The following is a 10,220-nucleotide window of genomic DNA, read 5'->3' on the forward strand; positions in this document are numbered from 1 at the left end:
TAGAAGCAAAATACTTAAGGCCTACTAGTGGCCTTTGGCCACTTGACTGCTTCTGCGCTGTGAATTCCACTAGCTCTGTCATACGCACCTACGTCTCACTACAGGCTTGCGCAAAATTCTTTCCTGGCTCTGCTGTGCGTTCCGTAAGCGAAGTCAGCCTCCAACCACAGGCCAATAAGCGGCACATTTAATTACAGCGTTCTGTTTCTACACTACTGGTAATACACCATGCTGAGGGGTAGGGGTAGGCCTAGAGGACGTGGACGTGGGCGAGGACGCGGAGGCCCAAGTTAGGGTGTGGGCACAGGCCGAGCTCCTGATCCAGGTGTATCGCAGCCGACTGCTGCGGGATTAGGAGAGAGGCACGTTTCTGGCGTCCCCAGATTAATTTCACAACTAATGGGTCCACGAGGTAGACCTTTATTAGAAAATGAGCAGTGTGAGCAGGTCCTGTCGTGGATGGCAGAAAGTGCATCCAGCAATCTATCGACCACCCAGAGTTCTACGCCGTCCACTGCTGCAACTCTGAATCCTCTGGCTGCTGCTCCTCCTTCCTCCCAGCCTCCTCACTCCATTACAATGACACATTCTGAGAAGCAGGCAGACTCCCAGGAACTGTTCTCGGGCCCCTGCCTAGAATGGGCAGCAATGGTTCCTCTCCCACCAAAGGAGTTTGTCGTGACCGATGCCCAACCTTTGGAAAGTTCCCGGGGTCCGGGGGATGAGGCTGGGGACTTCCGGCAACTGCCTCAAGAGCTTTCAGTGGGTGAGGAGGACGACGACGATGAGACACAGTTGTCTATCACTCAGGTAGTAGTAATTGCAGTAAGTCCGAGGGAGGAGCGCACAGAGGATTCGGAGGAAGAGCAGCAGGACGATGAGGTGACTGACCCCACCTGGTTTGCTAAGCCTACTGAGGACAGGTCTTCAGAGGGGGAGGCAAGTGCAGCAGCAGGGCAGGTTGGAAGAGGCAGTGCGGTGGCCAGGGGTAGAGGCAGGGCCAGACCGAATAATCCACCAACTGTTTCCCAAAGCGCCCCCTCGCGCCATGCCACCCTGCAGAGGCCGAGGTGCTCAAAGGTCTGGCAGTTTTTCACTGAGAGTGCAGACGACCGACGAACTGTGGTGTGCAAGGTTTGTCGCGCCAAGATCAGCTGTGGAGCCACCACCACCAGCCTCACCACCACCAGCATGCGCAGGCATATGATGGCCAAGCACCCCACAAGGTGGGACGAAGGCCGTTCACCGCCTCCGGGTTGCACCACTGCCTCTCCCCCTGTGCCCCAACCTGCCACTGAGATCCAACCCCCCTCTCAGGACACAGGCACGACCGTCTCCCGGGCTGCACCCACACCCTCACCTCCGCTGTCCTCGGCCCCATCCAGCAATGTCTCTCAGTGCACCGTCCAGCTGTCGCTAGCGCAAGTGTTTGAGCGCAAGCGCAAGTACGCAGCCACGCACCCGCACGCTCAAGCGTTAAAACGTGCACATAGCCAAATTGATCAGCCTGGAGATGCTGCCATAAAGGCTTGTGGAAACGGAGGCTTTCAAAGGCATGATGGCGGCGGCCCCCCCGCACTACTCGGTTCCCAGTCGCCACTACTTTTCCCGATGTGCCGTCCCAGCCCTGCACGACCACGTCTCCCGCAACATTGTACGCGCCCTCACCAACGCGGTTACTGACAAGGTCCACTTAACAACGGACACGTGGACAAGCACAGGCGGGCAGGGCCACTATATCTCCCTGACGGCACATTGGGTGAATTTAGTGGAGGCTGGGACAGAGTCAGAGACTGGGACCGCTCACGTCCTACCCACCCCCAGAATTGCGGACCCAAGCTCGGTGGTGGTATCTGCGGCGGTGTATGCTTCCTCCACTAAAGCACCCTCCTCCTCCTCCTCCTCCGCAACCTCTGTCTCGCAATCAAGATGTGTCAGCAGCAGCACTTCGCCAGCAGTCGGTGTCGCGCGGCGTGTCAGCACAGCGGTGGCCAAGCGTCAGCAGGCCGTGCTGAAACTACTCAGCTTAGGAGAGAAGAGGCACACGGCCCACGGCCCACGAACTGCTGCAGGGTCTGACAGAGCAGACCGACCGCTGGCTTTCGTTGCTGAGCCTCCAACCGGGCATGGTCGTGTGTGACAACGGCTGTAACCTGGTGGTGGCTCTGCAGCTCAGCAGCCTCATGCACGTGCCATGCCTGGCCCACGTCTTTAATTTGGTGGTTCAGCGCTTTCTGAAAAGCTACCCACGCTTCTCAGACCTGCTCGGAAAGGTGCGCCGGCTCAGCGCACATTTCCGCAAGTCCAAGACGGACGCTGCCACCCTGCGCACCCTGCAACACCGGTTTAATCTGCCAGTGCACCGACTGCTGTGCGACGTGCCCACACGGTGGAACTCTACGCTCCACATGTTGGCCAGGCTCTATGAGCAGCGTAGAGCTATAGTGGAATACCAACTCCAACATGGGCGGCGTAGTGGGAGTCAGCCTCCTCAATTTTTTACAGAAGAGTGGGCCTGGTTGGCAGACATCTGCCAGGTCCTTGGAAACTTTGAGGAGTCTACCCAGATGGTGAGCGGCGATGCTGCAATCATTAGCGTCACCATTCCTCTGCTATGCCTCTTGAGAAGTTCCCTGGAAAGCATAAAGGCAGACGCTTTGCGCTCGGAAACGGAGGTGGGGGAAGACAGTATGTCGCTCGATAGTCAGAGCACCCTCCTGTCTATATCTCAGCGCGTTGAGGAGGAGGGGGAGGAGCATGAGGAGGAGGGGAAAGAGACAGCTTGGCCCACTGCTGAGGGTATCCATGCTGCTTGCCTGTCATCCTTTCAGCGTGTATGGCCTGAGGAGGAGGAGGATCCTGAAAGTGATCTTCCGAGTGAGGACAGCCATGTGTTGCTTACAGGTACCCTGGCACACATGGCTGACTTCATGTTAGGATGCCTTTCTCGTGACCCTTGCGTTACACGCATTCTGGCCACTACGGATTACTGGGTGTACACACTGCTCCACCCACGGTATAAGGAGAACCTTTCCACTCTCATACCCGAAGAGGAAAGGGGTTCGAGAGTGATGCTATACCACAGGACCCTGGCGGACAAACTGATGGTAAAATTCCCATCCGACAGTGCTAGTGGCAGAAGGCGCAGTTCCGAGGGCCAGGTAGCAGGGGAGGCACAGAGATCAGGCAGCATGCACAGCACAGGCAGGGGAACACTCTCTAAGGCCTTTGACAGCTTTATGGCTCCCCAGCAAGACAGTGTCACTGCTCCCCAGTCAAGGCTGAGTCAGTGGGAGCACTGTAAAAGGATGGTGAGGGAGTACGTAGCCGATCGCACGACCATCCTCCGTGACGCCTCTGCCCCCTACAACTACTGGGTGTCGAAGCTGGACACGTGGCCTGAACTCGCGCTGTATGCCCTGGAGGTGCTTGCTTGTCCTGCGGCTAGCGTCTTGTCAGAGATGGTGTTTGGTGCGGCTGGGGGAATCATCACGGATAAGCGTACCTGCCTGTCAACCGACAGTGCCGACAGGCTTACAATCATAAAGATGAACAAAGCCTGGATTTCCCCAGAGTTCTCTTCTCCACCAGCGGACAGCAGCGATACATAGGCTGCACCCTAAACAATACATAGGCTGCACCCGCGGATGGAAGCATCGTTCTCTATCACCAACAAAAACGGGGACCTTTTAGCTTCATTAATCTGTGTATTATATTCATCCTCCTCCTGAAACCTCACGTAATCACGCCGAACGGGCAATTTTTCTTAGTCCCACAAGGCTCAGTCATATAACTTTTGTAAACAATGTTTATACGTTTCAATTCTCAATTCAATAAATCGTTGAAACTTGCACCTGAACCAATTTTTATTTGAACTGGGCTGCCTACAGGCCTAGTTACAAATTAAGCCACATTAACCAAAGTGATTAATGGGATTCACCCGCCCTCTTGGTTGGGCATGGGCAATTTTTCTGAGGTACATTAGTACTGTTGGTACACCAATTTTTTGGGCCCTCGCCTACAGTGTAATCCTACTAATTTTTAGCCCACCTGCATTAAAGCTGACGTTACCTCAGCTGTGCTGGGCACTGCAATGGGATATATTTATGTACTGCCGGTGGGTTCCAGGGAGCCACCCATGCTGTGGATCCACAGGGACTTCACATTAGGGATTTGTACCTGCCAGTGTCTATGTATTAAAAACCCCAGTCAGACTGGGGCATGCAGTGTGGGCCGAAGCCCACCTGCATTAAACCTGTCGTTACCTCAGCTGTGATGGGCAATGCAATGGGATATATTTATGTACTGCCGGTGGGTTCCAGGGAGCCACCCATGCTGTCGGTCCACACGGAGTTGTAACTCCATGTGTCCACTTCTAAAGAACCCCAGTCTGACTGGGGCATGCAGTGTGGGCCGAAGCCCACCTGCATTAAACCTGACGTTACCTCAGCTGTGATGGGCACTGCAATGGGATTTATTTATGTACCGCCGGTGGGTTCCAGGGAGCCACCCATGCTGTGGGTCCACAGGGACTTCACATTAGGGATTTGTACCTGCCAGTGTCTATGTATTAAAAACCCCGGTCAGACTGGGGCATGCAGTGTGGACCGAAGCCCACCTGCATTAAACCTGACGTTACCTCAGCTGTAATGGGCAATGCAATGGGATACATTTATGTACAGCCGGTGGGTTCCAGGGAGCCACCCATGCTGTGGGTGCACACGGAATTCCTATTGCGGAGTTGTACCTGCCTGTGACTATTTATAAAAAACCCCGGTCTGACTGGGGCATGCAGACACCTTGACAGAATGAATAGTGTGTGGCACATGGGTTCCCCATTGCTATGCCCACGTGTGCAGCTCCTGATGGAGGTGGCACAGGATTGGATTTCTCATTGCTTCTGTACAGCATTATGGGCTATCACCCCGCCCCTTTTAAAGAGGGTCGCTGCCTGGCCGTGCCAACCCTCTGCAGTGTGTGCCTGCAGTTCCTCCTCATGGGAGACGCACCTATAAATAGACATGAGGGTGGTGTGGCTATGAGGCCAGCGTGTGGCATGAGGGCAGCTGAAGGCTGTGCAGGGACACTTTGGTGTGCGCTGTGGACACTGCGTCGTGCGGGGGGGTTGGGCAGCATGTAACCCAGGAGAAGTGGCAGTGGAGTGTCATGCAGGCAGTGATTGTGCTTTGTTGGAGGTAGTGTGGTGCTTAGCTAAGGTATGCCTTGCTAATGAGGGCTTTTCAGAAGTAAAAATTGTTGGGAGGGGGGGCCCACTCTTGCCGCTATTGTGGCTTAATAGTGGGACCTGGGAACTTGAGATGCAGCCCAACATGTAGCCCCTCGCCTGCCCTATCCGTTGCTGTGTCGTTCCCATCACTTTCTTGAATTGCCCAGATTTTCACAAATGAAAACCTTAGCGAGCATTGGCGATATACAAAAATGCTCGAGTCGCCCATTGACTTCAATGGGGTTCGTTACTCGAAACGAACCCTCGAGCATCGCGAAAAGTTTGTCTCGAGTAACGAGCACCCGAGCATTTTGGTGCTCGCTCATCTGAGTGCTGTTTTAGTACAGTATAGATGCGTGAAAAGATTGTGTCTATACTGCACTAAAGGTTGCGTGATTGGGTGATTTCAAGCTATTTTAATTAGCCCATTCACTCGATCGGAGGTGCATGGTGTGTGCTATCCAGCTCCCATAGGAGTTTATGGAAAGGATGCACTAAAGATAGGTCAGGTCCTATCTATTCCCGCATCACGGACCTTAGATGCAAGCATTGCAGTCGCATGTCCTATCTTAGTTAGGTGCTAGTATTTAGCGCATCTACAATTCCTTAATCGAACGGTTCTATTGGAAACCATTGGTGCTGATAGAAGCGATCCTTTTACGGGCCTATAATGTGCGAAAACAGCACTTGTGTGAACGAGGCCTAAGGGCTCCTTCATACGGGCGCTGTGATTTATAGTCGGCCGCAGCACAGCTGAAAATCGCATGAACGAGAGGCAGCCATGACCAAGTCACGGCTGCATCTCTGGCTTATGTGCCCGTTCAGATGGCCGGGGTGCGGCGTATACGCATCGGAATACCGTTGGGTGGGAGGAGAGAGTTTAGCTCTGCAAAACTTCCTCCCCCTTCCCACCCCCTTTCTGCCACTTGCCAGCTGTCTGCAAAGGGAGGGGGCAGGGGCTAGTGTGATAATCTCCTGCACTGTCCCGCCCCCTCCCTTTGCCAACAGCTGGCAAGGGGCATAGAGGGAGAGGAAGTTTAGCAGAGATGCTGCTAAACTCTCTTCCACCTCCCTTTTCCGGAAGCTCTCATAGGCTCCCAAAGGAGTCTATGTGACCAGCCGACACACTCTGGCCAAAAATATAAGTCCAGAACTATCTTTTCTGGATGGCGTCAAAATGGCCCATCCAGAATGCGCAGCGTATGTGCTATCTTTTTTTGGGTTGTCCGTTTTTATGCACTGAAAAATTGGCCATCTGAACTGGAATCCAATGCATCAGATGGTCTCGTATATCAATGGACAATATACGCTTGTGTAAATAAGCCCTAAGGCTGATATTACACATACTCCTTTTTGCAAAAATGCCATGTTTTTGGTATTTTTGACACAGGTCTTTTTGTCACCCTTTTGCAGCAAGACTCACTGCATCTAGATGTTAGCTGTAGGTCAGTAGTAAAATATGAAAAGCCCAGCAAACATTGCAGTCTTTTAGGGCTCAGTCACACGGGGGTTTTAACGTCTGATTATTTGCGCGTTAAGAAAGATCGCACTATATAGAACCAATGCTTTCCAATGGCAGCGGTGACATGTGCGAATTTTACATGCGCATAAAATTCGAACGGACAAAAGATAGAACATATGGGTGGCCATGGACATGGTCACGCGTTTTTTTTACGCACGCGGTGCGATCTTTTTTATGCATGAATGAACACGCGTAAAAATGCCTGTGTGACTGAGCCCTTAGGAGGCATTTTTTTCACTTCCAGTCTGTTTTTGAATCCATTGTATTTTTATAAAGTCACAGTGTGCTCTAGCATTTTCCAGCCATTTTTCCATGTGTTTCTTCATAGGAAAGAAAATGGCGAACAATAAAACCTCTATGTGAGCAAAAAAACCCCACAAAAATCACTCAAAAAAATCACATGCATTTTTTCTGTTTTTTTTTTAAAAAAAAGAAAAAACACCAGAAAAAAAGGCCATTCAGAAGGAAACCTAAAAATGTAGAAGAAATGGTAGAGAGCGTTTCTCGAGCCAGTGTATCACCATATCAAGGATGAGACAACCTCTCTCAGTAGCCTTTCCTGTAAGCAGTTCTGTTTTGGATTTTCTCCTAACATAGTGATACACATATACCAATGCAGTAAAGCAAATCTTTCTCCTTATCAACTGAAAGTTCCATTAGTAAATGTATGCTAATTACAGTAGAAAATTAGCATAACACAATACCATCAAAACTGCATTTCCATCACCTAGAGGTATTATTCACTTGCTAATGGATGGCAGTAAAGGGTCTGTAAACTCACATTCAAGGGAGTAATTACTCTAATTACTGGCACAAAGTTAAGACACATCCACATTCTTATTAATTATGGATCAATATGGCCATATCCATCAATAAATTAATCACATATGGATCAATATATGAACGAGGACCAATAACAATTTCATTAGCAAACTCTTATTTTGTGAAATCACATTGGTAAACATAATAATAGTTTTTTGCTATGGTGCAGAAAAGTGGATTCTTGGCAATTATTTTACATTGCCCATATACAATACTAGCTAATATATCCGTCTTCGCCCAGTTTAATTTGGTACACGTGTTTACCTATTGTTCGCACTGTAAATTTTCATGGAGTCATGGTTACTTCAGAGGAACGGAGGAATAAAATATGTATACACATAGAGGAGTGTAAGGCCTTAGTCACACGGGGGTTTTTTGCCGTCATTTGCGGATCGCATGACGGATGCGCATCCGCAAATCGCGTGACCGGGGCCGAAAAATCGCCCGAAAAAACTGCTCCTAGCCGCGTTTTAATAGAAACGGGCCGGAGCTGTCCAGTGCATTGAATTCAATGGAGCCGGCAATACAGCCGGCTCCATTGAAAGCAATGCGCTGCAGGCGATCGCGGGATGAATTGTCAGGAAGGGCTTAAATATATAAGCCCTTCCCTGCAATTCATCCAGAAATGTGTAAAAAAAAAAAATATATATATATATACTCACCTTGTCCCGGCAGACGGAGTTCAGCGCGGCCGGCCTGCAGTGGGTGTGAGTGGGTATGAGTGAGAGCTGCCCCTGATTGGCTCAGCGCTAACACTTTTCTGGATGAATTGCAGGGAAGGGCTTATATATTTAAGCCCTTCCCGACAATTTATCCCGCGCACGCCGGCAGCCCATTGCTTTCAATGGAGCCGGCTTTATTGCTGGCTTCATTGAATTCAATGGGCAAACATCGTTCTTCTCTGCCACAGCTGTTACAGCTGTGGCAGAGAAGAATGATTTGTCTTCTATATGTTCTCAATGGGGTCGGCGCTGCTGCCGCCGGCCCCATTGAGCGCATATAGAGAAGAGAACAGGAATCGCAGATTGCTGATAGGTGCGATCTGCAATTTCTGTTCTATAATTTATCGGACGAGCGCATAAAAAGCGCTCATGTGTCCGATACCATTGCAAAGTAATGGTTTAAAAAAATCGCCGGACGCATGCGCATGCGCAAATCACGCGAAAAAACGCCCGTCTGACTAAGGTCTCCGATTCTCCTCAGACTGCATGTACCATTGTCCCTCTGCAATATGTGCCACCCTTACCACTATTTTCAGTTTTTACACTTAAAGGTAACACCCCTTTTATTCAAATTTCACACTTCTACACCACTGGAAACTTTCATTACATAGGGGTGCACTTACCTTTACACTTTGCATTGAATAATCGACCTGTGACCCCGTTACTTTTTCTATTTAGGACCAAAATAATTCTCGTGCCAAATTTCACACTTGTATGGCACCAGGAAGTTACATTACATAGGGGTGCACTTACTTTTGCAATTAGCATTGAATAATCGAGCTGTGACCCTTATATTTTTCCTATTCAGAACCCATAGAATGCTTGTGACAAATTTCACACTTGTACGACATCGGGAAGTTACATTACATAAGAGTGCACTTACTTTTGCAATTAGCATTAAATAGAGTTGTGACCCTTTACTTTTCCTATTTAGGACCTAAAGAATGGTCGTGCCAAATTTCACATTTGTACGACAGCGGCAAGTTATAGAATTAGATTAGGTACATTCCATAGGGGTGCCAATAATTTTGCACTTAGCATTGAATAATCAAGTTGTGACCTATTTACTTTTCCTATTTAGGACCTAAAGAATGCATGTCCCAAATTTAATGTTTGTACGATACCAGGAAGTGAGAGAATTAGATTAGGTACATTACATAGGGGTGCCAATACTTTTGCACTTGGCATTGAATAATCAAGTTGTGACCCATTTACTTTTCCTATTTAGGACCTAAAGAATAGTCGTGCCAAATTTCATGTTTGTACGACACCAGGAAGTTAGAGAATTAGACTAGGTACATTACATAGCGGTGCACTTGCTTTTGCACTTTGAAACAATCACAGAAAACGGCCATATACTTACTCACTGATGAGTGCATATAGATGCATCATCTCACCATGCAGATAGCTGACTACCAGATGAGGGAGCTAATTGCACCTGTGTGGGACACCGATGAGACAGACACTCACACTGTATCTTCGTATAGAGGGGGGTGGCTGCTTGGTGTATACTCCCACACAGAGTGGATACAAAGTGGCAGACCATTCTGATACATGTAGTTCACCATGCATTGGTAGTCTGCTACCCTTGGGATGCCTTTCATAGTTCTGGCGGTCAAGGGATTTCGGGACTGCGGCGTCAGTACACTGCAAGACGCTGCAGCAAGCCGTGTAAACTCATGGAGAATAGACTTGGTCACAGTTATTCTTCATTCATGCGATTTGCCGTGATTGTTTTGTGCTGCTATCGGAGAGCTAAAATTACGTTTGTTTGAAAGAGGCCATAGGGTAGGTCATCAATGTGTGGAGTCCTGACCCCTGAACTCCTCACCAATCACAAAGGTGAACAGAGTTGGGCTGCAGTATCAATCCCAGGTATACTCAATAAATGGCAATGGAGCCTTTGTTCTGCTAGGTGAGAGAGATC

This window comes from Eleutherodactylus coqui, chromosome 5, assembly GCF_035609145.1.
Source record: "Eleutherodactylus coqui strain aEleCoq1 chromosome 5, aEleCoq1.hap1, whole genome shotgun sequence".
NCBI lineage: Eukaryota > Metazoa > Chordata > Amphibia > Anura > Eleutherodactylidae > Eleutherodactylus > Eleutherodactylus coqui.